This window comes from Gallus gallus, chromosome 5, assembly GCF_016699485.2.
Source record: "Gallus gallus isolate bGalGal1 chromosome 5, bGalGal1.mat.broiler.GRCg7b, whole genome shotgun sequence".
In the NCBI taxonomy this organism is placed as follows: Eukaryota; Metazoa; Chordata; class Aves; order Galliformes; family Phasianidae; genus Gallus; species Gallus gallus.
In genome coordinates this window covers 5,094,933-5,117,500 of record NC_052536.1, presented here as the reverse complement: position 1 = coordinate 5,117,500, position 22,568 = coordinate 5,094,933, and the positions used below count along the sequence as shown (strand labels likewise).

General features: G+C 34.2%; 1 long non-coding RNA gene across 2 annotated transcripts in view; it reads left to right on the top strand.

Moving 5' to 3' along the window:
* The window catches only part of LOC124417070, a 104,465-nt gene that overhangs the window by 55,476 nt on the left and 26,421 nt on the right, over positions 1-22,568 (top strand). Inside the window, exon 5 of one of the 2 annotated variants that reach the window (XR_006939313.1) lies at positions 3,965-4,074. The exons of the other annotated variant lie outside the window; for it this stretch is intronic. This is a non-coding gene — a long non-coding RNA (uncharacterized LOC124417070). The remainder of the gene's footprint in view (positions 1-3,964; positions 4,075-22,568) is intronic. 2 annotated transcript variants of the gene reach the window in all.

Sequence of the window (22,568 nt, the reverse complement as noted above, 5' to 3'; positions counted from 1 at the left end):
GATTCTTTCTGCCTCACATCCTATTTTTATCCTTTTTTTTTAAATCCACTTTGCATTTCCTGTGATATGTAAACATGTAGCTTCAGATTGTCTCTCATGGGATAATTTTAATCTGAACTTTTTATTAGGATGAGAACTGATGTTAATAAAAAGTAGCTCTTAGAATGTCTGTATAACTGAAATAATTTATCAGTTTTCTTAAATTTTGATAAAACAAAGTTGTTACACGAGGCAGCTTTCTTCACTGAATTCTCTTTAACTACTCTTTAAAAATATATATATATATTATTATTATTTTCCCCAATTAGCATGTTTGTAAATCTTCTGGAACTTAAATACTGAGCTTGTTATCTATCACCTTCAGGGACTTTGACATAAGTAAGTTTTTGGTTTTTGTTTATTTTTATTTTTATTTTTTAAATAGAATTATTATCATAACATAGTATATTTGAGGTTACATGCTTGTCATCTAGAACTCAAACTCAGTCACTTATGATTTATCAGTGGACCAGTTCTGGTTTCACTCTGATGGGCAGCTGCTCCCTCACTCCCTCTCCTCAAAGGAAGAAGAGGAGAAAAAGGCTCAAGTGTTGAGACAAGTACAGGGAGATGGTTTACCAATTATCCTCACGGGAAAAAAAAGTCTTGGTGTAGGGAGATTAATATAGTCTACTGCCTATTAGTAACAGACTAGAGCAATGAGAAACCAAAACCAAACTTAAAACTCCTTCACTCCCCATCCACCCTTTTCTTCCTCCTCCCTCCAAGTGGTGCAGTGGAACAGGTTTTTGGGACAGTGATGAGCCCGTAATGCTTTGTCTTTGCCACTCCATGTGGGTCACTCCCACAGAATGTCATCCTTCCCGATCTGATCCTGTGTGGGCATCCTGCAGACTCCATCTTTCCAAGCACTGCTCCAACACAGATCTGTACCTTGGGGCCCATCCTTCAGGAACTGCTCCATCATGAGCTCCTCTCCACGGGCTGCAGCCTCCTTCAGGCCACGTCCACTGCTGCTCCATGGTCTTCTCCATGGCTGCATGTAGAGTTCTGCTCCATGTGGTGCCTGTGGGCTGCAGGGGACAGCCTGCTCCTCCATGGGCCTCACCTGGGCTTCAGGAAACATCTGCTCCACATCTGGAGCATTTCCTGCCCTCCTACTGCACTGACCTGGCAGTCTGCAGGGCTGTTTCTCTCCCATTTCTCACTCCTCTCTCCTAGGTGCTGTTCAGCAGTTTTTCCCTTCCTTAGATCTTCTCTCCCACAGTACACCCAGTGTTGCTCATGGCTCACAGCTCTGGCCAGAGCCACGTCCCACTGGAGCCAGCTAAACCTGACCCTGATCTGATGTGGAGCAGCTGCCAGAGTCTGGCCACAGAAGCCACCCCTGCAGCCCTCCACCACCACAACTTTACCACATAAACCCAGTAGTACACCAAGCTGATGTATTACAGACATAGTCTTCCTTCATTTGTGAATTATTTTTTCTTAGAACACTGCTGATATGTAATCTAGGTAATGTATACAAATAAGGGTTTTAACAAAGCTTTTAAATACATCCTCAGCTTGAGTAACATTTCTTTTAGAAGATTAGTTTCCTGAATCTTACTTAATTTCTTCAATGGTAATTTTTGCCCAGGGGGTCACCTGCTATTTTCAGTAAGCAGAATCTATTTTTTAATAGACAGAAGTAAATGTTTCTGCATCTGATAATAAAAAAGCTATTCAAAATTATCAAGTTTCAGAACATAGTTGAGCCAAGTCAATATGAGCTTTAGAGTGTGCTCCTCTCAATCTGTCCTGTAGCCACACAGGGGCTCATAGGGAGCAGTGAATGCTGAAAATTCAGAATTAATGCAGTGATGCTCATTAAAACCATACATGTTTGCACAGACTAGATAATCAGTGAACTGCAAATCTGTGTAATAGATGGGATTTTTCAATGCGGTCATGACTTTACTCCCTGAAACAATATTGATGGGATTTCCCTGTTGGTCTTCTCCTATATTCTGCTTCCTAAATAATACTGAAGGTTCTTCTTGAATTTTTTGGTGATAAAAGGATGTGTTTTCTTTTACATATATGTATATATATATGTATACATATTCATATTTACTTAAGAAATGTTCTCTAATATAAGCAAGTGTTCTAAGTATTTTTAAATATGTATAAAGCCTATTTCCTATGTGAATCTGCACTAATTCCCTGTGACTAGTATACTGATCATGACTTTTTTCTTGCTCCAGTTATATTAAACTCAAAAAAAAAAAAAAAAGAAAATTCAATTTCAGTGTCATTGTAAAGTGTATATCAAGTAACCTTTTTAAGAGCAAAAAGATTTCTTTTAAAATCAGTGGACTGTGTCATTTTTATCAACAATCAAATCTAGACTGTGTCTATGAATTCTCTTGAAAACACTTCCATATGCAAATAGCTTAGCACATATAATTGTAATTCCATTAACTTCCCTTCTGGAATGATAAGATTGTTTGGAGAACCACTGATTTTTATTATTAAATCTCAGAAGCAGGAGCTTTCTTTAATTAGTTGGACTGGAAGGTAAGAAAGCAATCTTAGGTAGGTGAACAAAATTAACACTTTGATTTTTTTTTTTTCCCCAAGCCTGAACTGAAATAATTGAGCAACTGTGGGTTTTACTTTTTCAGAAAAGAAATACAAAGTAGCACACAGACTTGTTAGACATAACTTATGAGCTATTAAGCTATTAAACATATTGATATTTGTTCAGTAAAGTTTAAGGCCAATATAATTAGAGTGATATTCCTTATGTTTTCACAGATAAAATCAAGTACTCAAGTATGTTTACCTGCTCTAATCTTCAGACATTTTGTCTTTCTAAAATGAAGATTATAAATACCGATACTACCAATTCAATAAAATGTGTGAATTCTCTTATGGAGATACCTTCACAAAAGTGAGGTTCAGGGCAACCGTAATGTAGAACTGTGCAGTGGTGATGGTATGGTTTTCCTGGGACAACAAGCAACCACATCTCTTTTCCCATACATAAATGGCAGTCAGCAATAGCTAGAAACAAAAGACCCCTCTCTCACTCTCTGAATACAGTGACATTCATTCTCAGAGAAGCAGGGGCAGCTTTTTGAAAGCAGACTTCTTCAGTTCAACAATAACACACAATGAGTTATTGACTTGTTTATATATGGAGCTCTTTTCAGTAACTAACTCTGACTCCCCACAGTCTGGACAAATGATTGATTTCGTTGTTAGAAAAAGAGAAAGCTCTTGCACTAAACTCTGTAGTGCAAACTACTTTTTCCCCATTTGTTCCCTCACTGAATAGGACCTTATTAAAATGCACTTTCCAAAAAATACCTGCAGCTGGCCTTTATAAGCATGTTTTGTATATATAAATAAGTAATTTGTCCCAGTCTTTTGTATGGTAACAAACCATTGGAGAATCTTGTCAACATATATATGAAGGTTGATTGTCATTGGATTTTGGTTAAATGATATTATTTATATTGATACGTATATAAAGCATAATTTAAAATGTATTTACAGTAGCTATCTGCTATTTGACTACAGATCTTAACTTTTAAAAATTAACAGGCACTATATTTTTCTATTGGGAAATTCCTATTTGCTTTTGACGTTAGTTGCTAAAGTAATATACCATAAGCATTTTTTTGATGGTCTTTTCATATATGAACAACTAAAGAAGTGCTTGAATAGCTGTTAACTTGTTTTGGAACTTTTGCATGTTGTTGTAGCAAATCATCTGTTGGTTTTTTAAATACACAGTTTGTTAATTCTTCGCATACATACATGCGTGACATTTTATTTTAAAGGAAGTGAGTCTTCTTATGTCCTCTTTTGTTGCTATGACATTTCTTTACTGTAAATAAGTATTTGATTTCTGTATTTTTTTTAAATTTAAATACTGAGACATATTTCTTAAAAAGCTGCTGCATTTGTCCAACAGCTGCACTGAAGAAACAATGTATGTGCAACAAAGGGATGGAGACTTTTACACAATTTGCGAGTTAAAAAACATTCCTGGGAAGTTAAGCATTCATTAGAGTGCTCCTGAAGGTATGTTTTTCAATGCATTTTACTAACATGTATAGAAATGTCATGAAGGATTAATAAAATTAATGCCATATTACTCCTGATTCTCCATGTTTTTGCACCTGAAAAGATGTGTTAACAATGTCACAATGAATATAAAATACTGGAAACTCAAATGCAAAATGCTAGCTGTTTATTGCAACTTCACATCAATTCTGTAGAAAGCTATACAAGTTGGAAGGAAATACGGTATCGTATCACTTCTGACATGATGTGAATATTCTTGTGTTTCTCACAAGATCTAAGGAAGTGAGTATTTTTTCTATGGCTGTAAGAAGAAAAGTAGGAAAGTGTAAATTGTGTATTTCTAATCTGGATGATCAGCCAGGAAACTTGCCAATTTTTTTTTATTTTCTTATTTTTTATTCTAGGTCTTTAACTTAATCATAGCAAACCTTGCTTTTGCAGATTTGTATTCCTGCTCTGTTTTGTGTGTGAATTATTAATTCTTCATCTAATGTTTGTTTTTGAAAAAATATATATTTTTCTCTATGTATTCACTTCCTTTTTGTTTATATAACATAATTTTCCTAACTTCATTTAACTCTTTTTGGAATGCTAGCCCAGATGGAGTACCAGTTTCCTCATATCATTAATCCTGATCTGATTAACAAAATGTATAACAATAATGTAGATATGATATTACCAATAATATTTTGATGTTCTCTAAGCCTTGCTAGAATCTAGTTAAAATTAACAGAGATTGAATTTTTAAAAAGTAGTGAGGAAGTAGCAGGATGAAAAGATTTAACTAAATGTCTTTTCTCTTTTCCATTCTCACATGAACACCAGGAATTAGCATACATTTGAAAAACTTGTATAAACAGGGCAAAGAGGGTCTCGAAAGAGCTATGCTTTCTATAGATATCCATGCACAGGGCAAAAAATTTGCTACAGAAATTAATGCTTGTCTTGATATCTTTAACTTCTGTGTATCTTGTTCTGTGTCCTGCGGATATTCATCAAGAGCTCATAGTAACATTATTCTTAACTGGTTGTGGGGGGTCGGGGGAGGAAAAGGAAAAGCTATTCTTCTGTGTAGCTTCTGTAGCCTTTTGTGGAGACCCAGAGATCCATAGGATTTCCCTGTGATCTCAATGTATCCATACGTACAATTGACTGGACCCTCCCCTTGTGTATCTGAATGTCCTGGGACAGACCCTTAGATGCACTAAAGTGGTGTCAGTTGAAGTTGGTGGCTTTTTGCTCATTTAATTGAGTGACATACAAACCTGGACTCACGCCTTCACCAAAGGCTTTCAGACAATCTCTGAACAGCAGCTTTGTAGAACTTTTTAGTTTTTGTCTCTCTTGCAGCTTCAGGTCTTATGCAAGTAAACGAATCAGGAACAGATCCTGGTCTTTGGAATACATATGTTGCAAATATCTGTATGTTTGTTTTATTAGACAAATTGTACTCATTTTACTGGAGAAACTTATCTGTTTTGTCTGAAGTGCAACCATCAGAATAAATATCTTTTCAACCATAATAATACTATTTCATAAACACAATGCAAGAGTAAAATAAAATATATACTGAAGAAGTAGGACATGGTATTCATATTTTTCATTTCAGTTAAAGAAGCAAACAAATTATACAAAATATTTTGTTTATTTTTTCCTTTAATTTTCACATTACATAAAAATGCATGTCTATGTGTTTGTGAATTCCTTAGTAGCGCCATTACAATTTGTTAAAATAAGTTTACATCTTCTTTGCAAGCATCCAGGAGTTTCTTCATATATTTGGAGTCAACGTTTTATCAATATTTTTTTGTCATATGAAAAGTATGTCTTGTATAGCAAACTTTATTAGCCGTTTGCTTGTGTCAGGAAGAAAACCTTTCTGTGATAAAACTAACACTAATAATCCTTAACTTTTTTTATCTTACCCATCTGCTGCTGTTCTTCTGGTCGTTTTCAGCTGCAACTGCCTGAGACCAGTGGGTGCTCTAGGGTCAATCAAATGGCCTTGTGATAGCAAGCATATAAAGACTGTTTTTCCTTTCTAGAGATTTCATTACCACACTTAAGTAGATACTGTTAATTGTTCCAAAGTTTGAGATGTTAGATGAAATTCTCGTTTCAATTAAGTTAATTCTCTCATTCAGGTGCATTCTGACAGGTGCCTAGAAGGCAAAAATGTTGAAGCATGCCTTCTGAATGGATAGAAAATGAAGATGCAAAGCCAACTCTGTCACAGGTAGTGCACAAGTATCAGTTATGGGACCACCTCAGTGAGTTGGAGATTGTTGGATTTAAACAATCCTCACTAAAGCAATCAACTAGTGTTGAAAATAGCACAGTCTTCATTTTTTTTAAACTTGTCTTTACTACATATAAATTAGACCTTGTTTTTCCAACTTGAAAATACTACCCTCTGTAAAACCTTTTGGAGATGTGTGAGCTTTTAGGTTATTTATTCCAAAAGGTGTGTGGTTTTTTAAAATTATACTGCAAATCAATCCTTCTCTAGTAAAATACATGCCTTTGCAAGTTAATGTGGAATAAAAAACGAATGCGCATACGAGTACTAACAAAATGCCATATGTGTGTATATGAAAGTGCATCATACTCGGTTTTTAATTCAGAGAATCACAGAATCACCAAGGTTGGAAAAGACCTCCAAGATCATCTAGACAACCATCCACTAACCCATGTCCCTTAGTACCACGTCTAAACCTTTCTTGACCACCTGCAGGGATGGTGACTCAACCACCTCCCTTGGCAGGCTGTTCTAGCACCAGAGTGCCCTTCTGGAGAAGAAATTTTTCATAATATTCGACACATATTTTTCATTTTCCAGTTCGATTTTGCTATTGATGTTCAGAACGGGAATATCTTTAGGCATTCTTTCAATTGCAAGAGAGGAATTATAATTAAAGCACGATAAAGTAAATTTTATGAAGTAATTTTATTGATGTGCAGTTTTTTGTAACAGAATTTAAAAAGCTGATTTTAGCCTTCACATAAAAATGGGACAGTTTTCCAGCAGTATGCTTCTTAGTGACGTAGTAAAGCAATTACCAAGAATAATTTCATATGCTTATAGGATATGGATTTTTGAATCATTAGATTTACTTTTTTTTTCTTTTTTTTTTTTTTTTCCCCTGTGGATCACTGTGGTGCCAGAATGCAAAGAAAAATTATCCCAACAAAAAGAGCAAGTGCTCTACTGGGCTTAAGCTAACACCTTGATTTTTTTCTGTGCATTGGCTTTGGGAAGAGACAAAAATGTCTCCAATGATGCAAATATATGATCCTCTATTAAGCTTGTTCTCTCACTGGCTAGTAATTCAATTCTATTAGTAAACTTAACTGTGCTTATCAGGAAAAAATAAATACCCTTGAAAGTCAGTATTGATACTGACGAGCATGATAACACTCTGCACTTATTGAGGTGAATTAACTTCATAGTGAATGATGGCTTTCATTAATCTTTATTTATTTATTTTTAAATTATTTGTACTCTGGAATGTCTCTGCATATAAAACATTGATCACTTTGATAATACTGTATCTGTGAAAATTCTTGAATGGTTTTTATATGTTCTTTAGGTGGGTAGTGATAAGTGTATGTATTCTTTTTTCTCTGTGAAGACAACAATTATTATACCACTTTGATTTCAGTTCCTCTTTAAAATTGGATTTATGAATTAGCAACTGCATAGATGATTTTTGAGTACAAAAAACAATCCTCTGATAACCAATGCTTGTGAGTGGTTCAGTAAATTATTTCTTGTACCGTTAGGGGGGTGAAAAATATACAGAAAGGGAAACATACCTGTTTTGTTGATACGAGATTCCAAAATATCTCAGAAATGTTGAAAGTGTTTAACAAATTATTTTGTTTAAACATTCTTATGACATGACAAGTCTTTCATAACTTATATAATACAAGATTTAAGTGGTTAGGAGTGCTCAGAATTATGGTTCTGATGGTCTATTCTGGAATACAAATTATTTACCTGGAAAATATGGAGGTCAAATACTGTCTAAGGAATAATAATTATTGGAAATGGCAGTTCTTGAAAGATTTCTGTGTACATACAGACAAACAACATGTGATTTTTAGCCATGTTTTTAAACTAGTATTTTATTCTCTGTAAAGGAAAGGAGTCGCTTAGGGAGCTGCTTTTTATACTTTTGACTGTTAACTTACCTGTCCTTCCAGTTATTGAATTCCCTTCTCCCAGTTCTTTTTTCTTTTTTATCTTCCTACTTCCATAAAGTGTAGATCTGACATGGACTATTTACTTTATTATCCTCTTTTCTAGACCTTCCTATTTACATGTTTTCTACACTGTAAAGATATATATACATTAAAGATTAACTTCTAGCTTCAATTAAATCAACAGCCAAATGGCCAAAAATCTCTTAGTAGTGTCATTAGGATTCATGATTACAATCAAATACTCTTTTTGGTTGACATCTAGCAGTGAATTAAAAAAAATGTATTTTTTTCCAATTTAAAGTTGCTAGTTCGTAGTTCTGTCTAAGAAGCAGTGAGTGTGCGGCGTTCTGTTCTGCCCTCCTGTCTCCTTAGAGCTGCCAGCTGCTTTCTGCCACTGTGGTTGGAACAAAGTGAGAACACCCAGTAGGTTAGGTGTTTCAATCAAAGGAGGAGTGGAAAGACTGAAATGAGGCAAAAATTCAAAGAATTTCTATACATTATGTGTGGTAGCTGTAAATGAGTTTAATTTCATGTTACTCCAGCGCTGTATTTGACCCCATGGAAGCGTGTTTGACTTCTACTAGGGAAAACCTCCTTGACTTCATTAAGTATGAAAAATTTGTCTAATCTACTGAATAGATTTGATGTATGACATAATTTTTGTCAAAAATACAGGATTCATCTTACTAGAAAATCAATTCTTAAAAGATTTTTCACTCCAGCAAAATATTTCAGTACTCAGTTAAGAGTTGGAGTAACCCTGCTTTTGTTACAGTGGTATTGCTACTGTAAAGAAAAGCAATAAGGTCTCCTGTTTTTTCAGGTAAAAAGTGGAGTTTACAATGTCAAGATTTTGTAAGCTTATCAGGATATTATTATAATCAAAAACCGTAAAATGAAACATTTTTCTTACAATAGGTCATGACGTGAAGTTGATGGCATATTCTGTAAGTGAAACACAAAACTGATGGCTGGTAGAAGTGAAGAATGATTTCCGTGTAGGCTTCTTGATGGCAAAAACCCTTATTCCCTCAGATACTTGCATGTTATTGCAATATGCCTGAAAATCTATGCTATGTTAAATTTAATAATTAAAATAATTAACTATCTTTTCATAAATGTGTCAATGATATTTCATTTTCTTGTGTTTGACATTATCTTGTTTCCAGTAACATAACTTTTCCTTGCTATCTATCTACTGATTTCTAACAACTTGCTTTTTTTTTCTGAAATAAAACAGAGTCAGTAAGTGGCATGCAGGCCTCAATCTTTAGCTTGTTTCCTGGCAAAAAGCCAAGAATGTCTGCCTGGGGTTAGTTTGAATAGCTTTTCCAGTTCCATATTCTTGGTAATCTTACTTTTGCCAACTGAAAGATGTGTAGCAAAAAGGCTTTTTGAGAACCCACCAGGTTACCATAAGTATGGAAATAGAAAACAACCATTTATACTTACAGTATCAGAGATACTGCCCAGAACTGTCCTTGATAAGTTTAGAAGGCCATGAAAATAAAGAGGAACCACAAAATTTATGTAGAGAAAGAGAGAAAAATATGCATTGTTTGGACAAAATTCTTCCTTCTAGTTCTAGATGCTTACAATCCTTCAGTATGTGTAATTCAGTTAATTTACAGTCATTACAATTTCCATGCATGCAAATATTTATTCTAGATATACCTTCTAAATATGGAAATCCATTTTCTTTAATTTCATGTTTACAAATCAAATAAGATAGCTGTCCAGGTGTTTCATTAATCTTCTGCAGGATATTTTTACTATCCTCCTAAAGACTTCTGGTACTCTGAAAAGTACGGAGGCAGTCCACAGCCCAATCCCCCAGAATGTGCTACAGGAAAGGTCACATTTATGTTTGAATGAGTCTGAACTTGAATGGCAGAATTTGCCATTATATCTGTGAGCAGCTTTAACCTCTGAGCAATGATGAAGCTAGTAGAAGGAACTGGGTGGGATATAGTCACAGCTCTCTGACTCTCTTTGATGGAATTATAACACCTATTGCTCTAGGAATGTACGCCCATATTTTTTGTGTTTTCAAATACCCAATCAGTTGTCTGTACCTCCTTAAGTGATGATATCAAATTTAATACCATTTGACATCAGTGTGAATATTGATTCAACAACACTTCCATGTTAAATAATCCAGCTCTACCTCTAAATATGGTTTTTTTTTAATGCGCTCTAACTAAACAATTTCTTATGTGTAATTCCAATAAAAGTTGCTGTATCACATTAGTAAACATATTGTCAGGTGTATTATCCAAAATAATCAAATGTAGATATAGGTAGTCAATAAATCAAAAATTAAATTTTTATTCAGTGACAACTGAATTAGATATTCAAGCTAATGATGACCAATAGCTTAACATGAGTATTATCACTGGGCCATATGATATTTTCTGCATTACTTAGTTAAAAGGTATTGAATCATAACATTTGTACCTGTAGTAAATCACATGGAGTTGTAGACTGGCTTGCATCAGAAGGGACCTTAGGTATCAACAAGTGATATATAAAAAAAGGCCCATTAAATTTCCATTTCTTCCCTTCCTTAATGTTCCTCCTCTGGGATTCTACAAGGTGAGTGCTGTCAATGCTGTATTTGGAAAACTGTTGGGTGTATATGAAGATGCAGATGTGTACAGAATGAGATTTTCTGACTCTCGGCAACATTTCCCTTCTGCTAACAGGGAAGATGCTGGAAACTGATGGTTTTCAAAAGTTATACTTTTGCAAAACTAGATCACTCACTGCTTACTGAGAAAGTCTGTCTTGTAGTCCCTGATACCTAGTTTAGAAAATCAGGTCTCCCCTGGTTTAGAAAATAATTACAGATGCAGAGCTCAGATTCTAGTATAAATCAATACTGAAGCTGCTGAAGCTTAGCTGATCTACACCAGCTGAGGATTTGTTTCACTAAATGTAAACTCTTATTGTTATTCTTACAATTGTATAACTCCTGCCCCTTGTTCAGATTTCAGTTGACCAGTTCAGTACAAAGTGACTTAGCGCACGCTCTGAATGACATGAGTGGACTCTGAGTTATATAACATTTAAACTGACAGCGGACCGTACACTGTCAAACTAAAAAGAAGAGATGAAGGTAATGGGCTTTATATACATCATAATAAATATAATCAATACTCTTCTTTCTGTGGACTGCAGTAGCATCAACAGACTTTAAGGTATAAAATGCTTTGCAGACGTTGTCTTGAATCCTGTGCATAATCATAAGCAGTTTATTAGACTTTAAAGAATTGTAAATACCATATTGGAAATATTTACCAATCCAGGTATGAATGAAATAGCCATACCTCACCTTGGTGGACAGAGATTATGAAAGAAGAAAATAATTTTAGTGTAACGAAAAGCACAATCAACTCACAAGACAGAATTCTGCAAGGCTGCAGCATGTAGGGACCTCAACTTCTCTCATATCAGTACAGTTACCCTGTTGTATGCCAGCCAAGGAGAGGGCACTCCTATATTTTAATGAGAAATGTAGCTTATTCTTTATATGTGATTTTTTTTCTGCTGTGTTTGCCATTCTCTCGTCCAGTTCCTGTACAAGTATCACTTCCATGATGAGTTTTCCTGGAGAATGAGGAGTAAAATGTGTAGGCCCTCTGTAGCACAATGAAAGCTTGCATTTTTTTCAACTTATGCGTACGTAAGCCTTCTTTTGTGAATAAGACTCATAGGGTCAGATAATGTTTAAAGGGAAAGGCTTTATGTCTCTCAGGCCTGCATGTTTCCACATGGATGCTTCTACACACACACAGATTGAATTATGAACAGACCTATTAATGCTGGGATCACAAAAGGTCAAGTTTTGTCTTCTTTTACCTCTATTCAGAATTGCTTTTGAAAGGGGGGAAAAAAGGGATTTGCAGAAAAAAAGATTCATGATGAAGAATTTTACAGGTCTTTTTTTCTGTCCTTTAGCAACATCTGGGAGTTGAAAAAAAAATCTTATTATGTAAAATAGTCCAGGGGTATTGTATTACTAGATTTTAATATATCTCACTTGGGTCACTTGTAGGGTTACCTTTTTGAATTACTTGCTACCTAAGGAAAAAAACACTAAAAAAGAACTTGAGTAAAATCTTCCTTCTAGTCTAGTGAATACGTTTAAGAAAAGTCACTGAAGTATTCCAAGAAAAAACCTGTAGTTGTTTATATATTTAATAATAATAGAAGTCTAGGTCCTAAAATATTTCTTAGGAAAATCTTGTACAGAAGTTGAATTAATCCTTCAGGTTTTTCACTCTATTAATTTGAAAAGTTTTATTAAACTTGAATATAAAAGTGGATGTTGCAAAGTGCTATGGTGGTTCTCGGTTTAAATAATATTTATATTATTTTCACAAATATCCTTGCAAGAGGAAAATCAAGTTATGCAATTGAAATATTTCCATTGCTCTATCTTCATGTTCTGTGTCCAGCTATGCAGGGTCATGAAACATGCTAGTACCAAAATATATTTTCTGCTGTATTTTATACAGAAAACATGGTTGAGAAACAAAGAACTGAGACTGAAATAAAGGCAGATGTTTTTAAGGTGGAAGAAGGTTCACTTTATAGCCTAAATCTCTGTATTACATTTGGCATCTTTTTATCATTTATGCTTGTTCTTGTGCAAGAGGAAATGTAAGTAAATGTAGTTCTAATCTCTGAAGTCTACTGCTGCTTTCTGTCTTGCTAAAAATGTGTTACCTTGTCTTTATGCTTTGTTTACACATGCAAAAATTATGCAAAGCATGCTGAAGTAGAAAAATGCACAAGTGATACAGAATTTTTAAGTGTGATAAAGTGTGATATAAGTCATAGGTTCGGCAAAACCTGAACAAGCTGTGGAAGTGGGAGTTACTGTGAGAAAGGAAATATCTTAATAGTAAATGTGATACACATTGAAAAGAATCATTTACAATATTTACACAATTTACAAAATGCTGATTCAAAACTTGTTACTGCTCAATAAAAACATCTAGCAATTCCTATAGACTATTATGAAGGAGAGTAATGGAAGTAAAGAGCACTGTATAAAATTAAGAAAGAAAGTAATAAAAAATATTGGAATACAGTTATATAAATGCCACTACTTGACATTTCAAATAAATAATTTTTCCAGGGACAGGAAACAAAGTTATAATAAAAATCCAAATATCTTAAAGATCTCTGTTCAAAAAACCTAAGAATATTTTATCTGAAGCAAAAATGAAAAGACTGTAGTTTAACGAGGATGAGAAGAGAACTGAGCATAATTTAAAAGCCCATAAGTTGTAACTTGCATAAAATAGATAGTTGAGATTCAACAGAAATACATTACAATTCTTTTCTTCTCAGTACTTAATGAAATACCAGAACTCGCTTCAGTAAGCTAGGGAGTCCTGAATCTTCACTGTTTGAAAACAAATGACAATAAACAGATAATTTTACTAACTCAGAAAATATAAGCTTGCATAATATGGGGTTAAAAATGTATTGTATGTCACTGACTTAGTAGGACCAGTACTTCTGCAGAGGATGTTTTGTCTCTTTCTGTAGCTAGAGTCAATGCCAGGAACATGTCTAGACTGGATTGTGCAGTATGTGGCATCTTCATGTGGAGTCTTCATCTAGAATAAGAATAAGAATATTCTATTCTCAATAGAAGAAAAACATGATTGTCCATGCAATACAAAGCTGTAATTCTTTAATCATCATGCACAATGTCCTGTTTATTTCTTGTAAGCTATTAGAACTAATATTGTGTATAATCTAATTTTCTTTAAGTTAGATAAAAAATTACAAATGAAAAATGAAGTTGGGGACACAAATAGAGGCAACTGGAGGCATCAGCTCAAACACTACAGTCCAATACTTTATTTGTGTTTTGTACATGTAAAGCTTACATTTTCAAATGTTTTCTGTATCCATATTAAAAAAAAATAGTTCAGCCATCTGAATTATATGTCTGTTGTGTGATCAGTGAGATTTTGCTTTTCTGAATCCTGAGATATAGGAGGTGAGAAAATTTGAGCTAGCTTTTTGGAAATATCCCTCTTTTGAGCACTCATCTCATTTTAGTGTCTTCTGTATCTGTCAATAAATAAAATACCTTCATTCCATCAAATGTTTATTACATTTATAAGTAAATGCAGTTCAAATTTGTTTATTTTGTATCTGAAAGCAGGGTATGTTTCAGTAGTTTTTCACAGTTTGTTAGCTTAATTTAGAAACGAATTTTGGCACTTGGCATCATGTATGAGTTCTGAGATTTGTTCAAAGCATTTTTTTGTAAATTGGAAATGGGTCTCATTCTTTCATTCATGATAATTTTTAAGTTAAAGCTGTTAAAATACATAGAAATAAGTTGTGAGTTCATTGCATGAATGAAAGCTGGTGAGCAACAAAACAGTTCTTCCTCCTAGATTTTCCCAGATCATTAAAAATACTAACAGTATTAAGGCAGGTAGCATTAATAAGAAAGGACATTTCAAGATGACTTTCATGCCACAAGGTTTGCACTATGCTGCCTGAAACAGTATTAGGAGCTTGTCATGGTCTGAGAAAGAAAAGAACAGCAAATAGGAGCATTTCATTGATGTCATTGGGTTTGGGTTGGATTCATGAACAGCTGAGAAGCATATTTGGAACGTGCTGGCTTTTTTTTTCCCAGCTTATCCTGTTCTTCGTTCTTCCGGTATTTTAACAGTTTCACTACTATAATACATCTTAATCTACTTCTCTGAATTTTATATAACAACATTGCTAATGGTTTCTTTCTGCTTCTTCGTTCTTTCATAGAAGGAAAAGAGGTGATCATCCAAATTTTAGATATTCATTCTTTCCTATAGCACTGAGTAGCTAGGCTAAATCATGCAAAATACCACAGAAGGTGTGAGGGTTTAATATACCTGACAAGGTAATGAAAAGGCAGGGAAAAGTCTCAGTGTTTCATCATGACTAAGGTATGTCAAAGATGTGCTGTTTCTGACAACTCTCAACAATTTTCTTCTGTCTTTCCAGCTTCTGTATTCACCCTGGCTCCACTTGATGATCTAAGCACCACATTTAGAGGGAAGAAAAGGCCCTATCTTTAGAACAACCTGTGCACAGAGATTGCTTGCCTGAACTGATCAAGGCCTAAATAATTCTCAAAGTAATTGTCACCAATTTTCTGTGTGTCTATTGCAAACTAATAGAAACTTAGAGAATTCATTATTATCATTCAGTAAATTAATTTGCTCTATGTCCTACCTCTTCCAGGAAAGCCTAGTTCTAAATCCAGGATTCTTCCTTTTCACAGTGCAACGTTCTGCTTCACTATACACTGTTGTACTTTTTGACTTTGTTATTTGGGGGGTGAAAAAAAAAAAAGCATACATCTTCACCAGAAGAAAACAGGTATTATCACAGATAACTTTGTATTGGTATAATTTGTTTTGTATCAGCTGTTTTTGACAAAGGCTCTGGAAAACCTGTACAACTCCATCATAATTCAGCTGGAGATATTTTGAAGACCTACACCTGATACTGAAAATCCATAAAAGGAAGAGAACCTCTTTACTGCTGGCCATGTTGTATTATCCAAACAGTAACTGGAAGTGAAGTTTAATTTGATGCTCCTCAAAGATAAAATAAAGCATTTTAATCATATTCTGAATTTAAAAAAAAAAAAAAAAAGGCACACATGAGAATGAGATATGTTGTAATACCTGTTAAAACTAACCTGGAAACAATTAGCTTAGACAATTAGAGCTTGCAGATGTACCAGTTAATACTTCGTTGTTTAGCTTGTCTTAATTCTGAATGCTTATGAAGAGTCTGTATGGCTACAACAGAACAGATCAGGAGCTGCATTTGTACTCCCCTGTGTGGACATTTCTCAACTCAAATCAATTCATAATCATGCTTTCGTCTTCAGAAACATTCAGAATGAAAAACTGTATGGAGCTAAAATACTTGCATATCAGTGGAGGCATGTGGCTAACCTTAATGTTTCCTGAATTAATCAGTGAGAAAAATAAGATGTGAACTTGCCTCATGCAGGCTATGCTATGGAAACACTTGATTCTCTGTCACTGCTGACAGTGTCCTGTAATCTACTGAGAGAAGAATCAGGACACCTATTTCCTGAGTAATTGCACTACTTCTGAATGCTTACTGCAGGCAGTGCTGTTTGCACTAAATGGGAAGTCTGGGCTTGTATTATTATTATTACTTATGTCTCTATTTGATACCCTGGAAATTTTGAGCCAGCTTGATGTATTTTGGATATTCCATTGGCCTAAAAATTATGCTGATTTAAGCAAGTTGTGATAGAGTTACTGAAATTAAGCCACTTCTACTTCCTTGCAGTGTACATTGATTAAGTCACTTCTATAGCACTTCAAATAAGAGGACACTGCTAACAACATTTCACTGCCTAGTGAAATTACATTATGATTACTGTATATAATACATCTTAAGCCATGTGTTTTTTTTTTTTGTTGTTTTAAAATGATTATGTACTATATTTAAAAGATGCAGAATTTAGTAATATGTCAGTATTTAAAGAGCTCTACTGTGAAGTTATGGCACACTGAGTATTTTGCTAAGTATTGCATAAAATAATAAAATGTTCAGGGCCTACTACTGGGATCATACATTCAAAAATGTCCTTAAGATATCATGCCAATGAGCCTTTGGTAGCCTACTTGATTTACTCCAGCAGTTACACAGAATAAACTGTGTTTCACATGCTTTTCATAGGAGCCATACATGTGTGTTTTTCACTGATAGTTGTCAGTTATGTCAGTTGGATTTTTTGGTTTTCTCAGGCTTTGATATTGTTCCAAAATATTTGAACGAAACGCTACAGCAGCTGCCTAGATATTTTTCCTGACTACTGAGGTCTGTTTTTGAGAGTTACAGAAATGTTGCTTCTAGTTTAAAGTGCACCAATAATTCAGTGTATTTTTTAGAAAACATTTTAAGAGCAGTACTTGTTTAGCAACACATATGGGAAACACAGCCAATATCTTTGTGATAGAAATCTATCTCACATGATATACTTTTATATTTGTCAAAAATATCCTCCCAAATATTTCTATATCTAAATAGAAATATCTTACCCCAATATCTAAATATTTAGAATGACTACTCTCTTTGCAGCACTTGTGTTATTCAGCATTACATCAAGTCTGAGTATAGAGTGAAAACTTTTGCAGCAGTCTGATTAACAATTTTTGTGAAGAGCTCATTTTCTGTGTCAAGAGAAACACTTGCGGCTATAATCTCACAACCACAATAGGAAAGTAACTGTCAACAGTTTATCTCAACAGGCAGAAACATTTTTTCCACTTTTTTTTTTTTCCGCATGAAACATTTAAATCTTTGAAAGGCTTGATGCTGTAATTTTATTAATTGCATCAAACAATTTTTCTCATTTTTGTTTTATAGGTTTGTACTATCTTAAGGTGCTTATGTTTGGATATCTTGTTGTGTAGATAATGTGAAAACACACTCAACTGTATGAAGTTCAGATTGGATCAGATGCATTCCACACAACCATCAGCAGTATTCTTATTAAGTTATTCACAGATTGCAGTAGAACTCTGTTAATGAGTTTAGTATGAGCAAGAATAGGTCTTGAATAATATTTACTTAAAACATCATGTATATGCTTATGTTGAATCAAAACTATACTTCTAATATATTTCAGTTATCTCTTCTAATAGGCTCGTGTGTTCTAACAATAATTTTAACATACTTTTTCAATGCTTTCTGACCATTTTTTCACTTTGTCTGTACAAATTAAGAACACTTCCTTGCAGGTCCCATATCAGGATTATTCATGTGATCAGTGGAATACAGGATCAATAATTTAATTAAAAGAAGAAAATAAAAAGTCAGGATAAGTGTGGTTACATTTGCAGCTTTATTGCAAAGTGAGATACTTGTCTTTTTTTTTTTTTTTTGGTACAGTTTTGACCTCTGAAATATGGTTGCTTGTGTGTTCATTGATCTCTGGTTTACAACTCTTTGTTAATACACTGCATAATGGATTCAAGGTAAAAAGTCTGTTTCATTGCACATTCTCCTTCAGCATCCAGTAAATACTTCTCTAACCATATCCACAATGCTTGCTATCCATATTAACCTGTCACTGAATCAAGCATTGTGTATGTGCAGACTGGTTCTTAATTAAATCATGTATGACCAAATCATACTGTAGGTGAAGAAGCATATTCTTTGGTCTTTTTACTAAAAATAATAAAAATGAAAAAAGACAGATATGAAGAGTACAACACACAAAGCATTCTTGACATAAGTCTTGTGCATTATAATCTCCTTTAATCCTTCTGTGCTTGCACTCACAGGTTAAATTATTCTTAAATGTGCTTACTTCTGTGGAATGCCAAGATATTATGTCATAAGTCTACAGGGAATATAGGTCTGGGTTTGCAGATGAAAGCTTTTGAGCTCTGATTTGCATACAGCATACTGGCCTTCAGATGACACTGACGGATAGTTGTAGCTGCTTACTTACAGAAATACTAAATATGAAACAGTTCATTGTATTCAGTTTCAGTTGAGTTTTAAACAAAATATGTCCCCTCATACACTACCACATCTTTTTATCTGTTCGGACTGCAAGATTTAGACTGTTTTATCTTTGCCAGTTCTCTTCAAGAGGTGGTGATAGTTCATTGATGAAATTGTGCATTGACTATACAATTTGATTAGCGTTTCTCTCTAATGATTTGATTCTCCTCATAGACTAAGGCTGAAAAGTTCATCTTTGAGAATATACTTGGAACAATGTAGACTTTCAATTACAAGCATTTTTATCCAATTTTATTCATTTCAGTAAAATGATTCCTTTTTACCTAATTTTAATTCTTTCCTGGTGCTGTAATATGTAAGGAAAATAGACATATGCAAAGGAAAGTTAAATTGGTGGGACTGAACTGCTATTTATTTCACATTCTCTTAGAAGACTCATCTTGTTATCTCATTATGAAGGATATAGAAACTCTGTACGTGGATTACTGTCGCAGTGATGTACAGTCATTTAAATTTGACTCAGTTTGTTTCAAGCTGTCCAAATTATTCATTTTATTCCCTCTACGTTTAAGTTGGATATCTGTTTCTCTGCATCTGGACTGAAAAGTTTTTTGGCTGTGTTCAGTTCTTAGTGTAACACCTACTGTGAGATTTGACAGAACTTTTAACAGTTTTAGTGATGCTGGAAGGAACTAGTGTGGACTTCTGTGTTGTCCGATAGAATCACCTATTCATCTCAGGTTTGGCAGCTGGTGTGAACTTCCCACTGCTCTTCAGAGATCTTTTGTTCCACTACAATACAGCAGCTCAAGGTGTAATAGTAGCATTTGACAGGGCAAAACCAACAGTCTGTTTTCTAAGGACAGAAAAGGCAAGGATCTCTATTTTCTTCATTTGATATTACATCTTTTGTAAAGAACTGTAACAATGTATTCTTGCAGTTATTTAGAAAAAGCAATGAGGAAGATGTCTTGCAATCAACATTCTACTCATCAACTCACTGGTCCTTAATTTTTCTGCAGCAGGTCATAAAGTATAAATTGTTGTTAATTCCTCTGTATAGTCCTATTTGCTGTGATCCAAGCCTGTTATTCTTAACTTCATTGACCTTTAGTCCAGTAAGGGTTAAAAATATAGGATGAAGAAGGTTCTTTTTATTGTGCCAGACATACAAAAATCTATCCTCATCACGTAAGTGTTTTGGAGGGGTTTCCCCTAATTCCCCAAATTATCACCCTTCTATTCCAGGAAAAAAAAAAACAGAAAGAAAAAAAAAGAAAAAGTTAGTTATGAAAGTGCTGTACACAGTGGTAAATCAACGTGACATACCAGAGACTACCTGGAACTCACCTTATAGATGACTTCAACGTATAGGACATGTAAAATTACTAAAGATGTCAGAATTTATATGCGGATAACAAAACTCATGCCTTATAGAGAAAGTTCTGAATTTTTTGTTGGCCTTGCATTATTTCCATCCTTATACTGAAAACAGCACTATGAAGTTTTTTCATAGGAAAGAAATAGAGCATGAAATATGAAGCACAGAAGTTGAAACTTGCAAATTACTTGATGGATTTAAGGAACCTTAGGCTTTACATATCTGAGATACTTTTGGAAAATGTTGTTCAAGACTATGAATTGCAATGGTCTGATTCATAAACAAGAAATTCCTTTGTATTTGATATTTTTCAAATATCGTAGTACCTGACAGGAGAACTAAATACTCAGAAGATTTCAATGCCACCTTTTGTATCCAATGGTGATATATTTGGAGTTGTCAAATCCCTCCTTGCCTTCTTAGGCAAAAACTTTTCTCTCTTTTTCTTCTTAGGCAAAAACTGTTGTAGATATGTTGGGAGTTGTTTCTAGCAAGTACTGTGGCACAAAGGATCTATGGAGCAATGAAGTAAATGCTGATGGTCCTGCATCACTCTAGACACAATGATAGTTTTAGCTTACATGTATTCCATGGGCTGAATGTCTGTTTGTGGTTGGAGCAGCCCAACATTTTTCTTAGCTTTGTATGAAAGCAATTAAATCCATGTATTCATAGGTTTATTATGGTGCGAAAAGAAAAGCTGGGAAGTGTGGGAGATCTGCCTCAGAGGAGATTCTCTAAACCTAATTTAAAATTCTGATGCAGACGCATGTAATTGTTTTTGAGATTTGATCGTGGTTTTATTTTACATATTTAACTGCATATTTTTTTTCAGTTACATGAAAAGGAAAATACTTTACATATGGAAATATATAAAGTATACTTTATATATGGAAATATCTGAAAATTATTTTAAGAATCAATCCTATGATAATGTGTGAGCAAATGACCACTTATAATTCAAGCATTAGATTGTTCAGAATTAAATTATTTCAAATTTTCATTCAGAAAAGCTGGGCATTTACATCTTTAACTTGCTGACTGCTGACAATGCCAACAGAGCTCAATATATAGTTCCATATATCAGAGTTAAAACAATATCATTTATACAGTCGGTTATTTGCCAGGTAGCAGTATGGCTTGCTCTACTCGTACAATCGAGATAGCTATGACTTCAATGCACAGAAAGAATTCTCAGAGGACAAGTGACAATACAATTCAATCCCTTCTACAGGCTTATGCTAGCATTTCTGGTATATAGCTACTTAACAAACATACTGGGCTTAGCTTTTGTTTATATGATTTTGAGTGGGAGAGTAGCTGATTTATCACCTGCTGTGTTGTATTAGATCATTCCTTACATAGCCATCAAATTTTTAAATGAAAATAGCATGCAAAATTTCTTGATTATCCACGTGTATACGCGTCAAACCAGATGACCACTTTGTTAATCAATTTGAGTTCTGTTTGGATGAATATTTTTGTTTTGAAAATAATTGTATTTACTTTTTCTGCCCCTTCTGGCAACTGTTTTTACAAAAGTGGCAACTGACTTATGCTTTCATGACAACTATATTTTCTTCCTGTTTAATGGGAACAGGAACTTACTAGGTAGTCCTGATAGTACTTGCCATTCTGTAGCCCAATTCTCTTCATGGAGAGGTTCTCTGGCTACAGATTCATTGTCAACACAGGCTCAAAGTTGGACAGTGTACTTCCTATGCAAGTCTCCATATGTACCAGTAGAAGGTGTCTTTTCTTAATGTGAAGTTCATTGTTATATCAGCAAAATAGCACGGCTTCTGGAAAGTCTGACAGAATCTACTACTAATCTTATCTGTGCTTGAGTATGATTACTAAATAAATAAATAATAATAACAATATTGATACAGTGGTTCCATTAAGGAATTAAATTTTGAATCATTTAATTTTGAGTCACTGAAGCACTATCAGGTATAAAAGCTAGCTAGTGCTCTTTATACAGTGAAAAGCCATTCACACTGGAAAGTGCCTGTGGAATCTGGCTCTATTTCTTGTGTTCTTCATTGAAAATCTCTAAGCTAGGGATAAATTTCTTTTTTTTTTTTTTTTTTTTTTTTTTTCTCCCGAGAGAGATTTTTCCAGTTGTAGTAGTGACTTCTGGAAAATGACCAAAAAAATGTCCAAAACATATTTTTAAATTTCATTCAAGTCTATAACCAATTTCCTATGTAAATTTGTTTTGAATGCCATTTTAATCAGTTGTTCTTTATTTACCTTTTTTTCTTTCCCCACTCAATTCTCCAGCATCAGATATCCTTTGGTTGTCTCTAGGACTATTAATTCTTGCCAGGTTGAAATACTGATCTCTTACTCT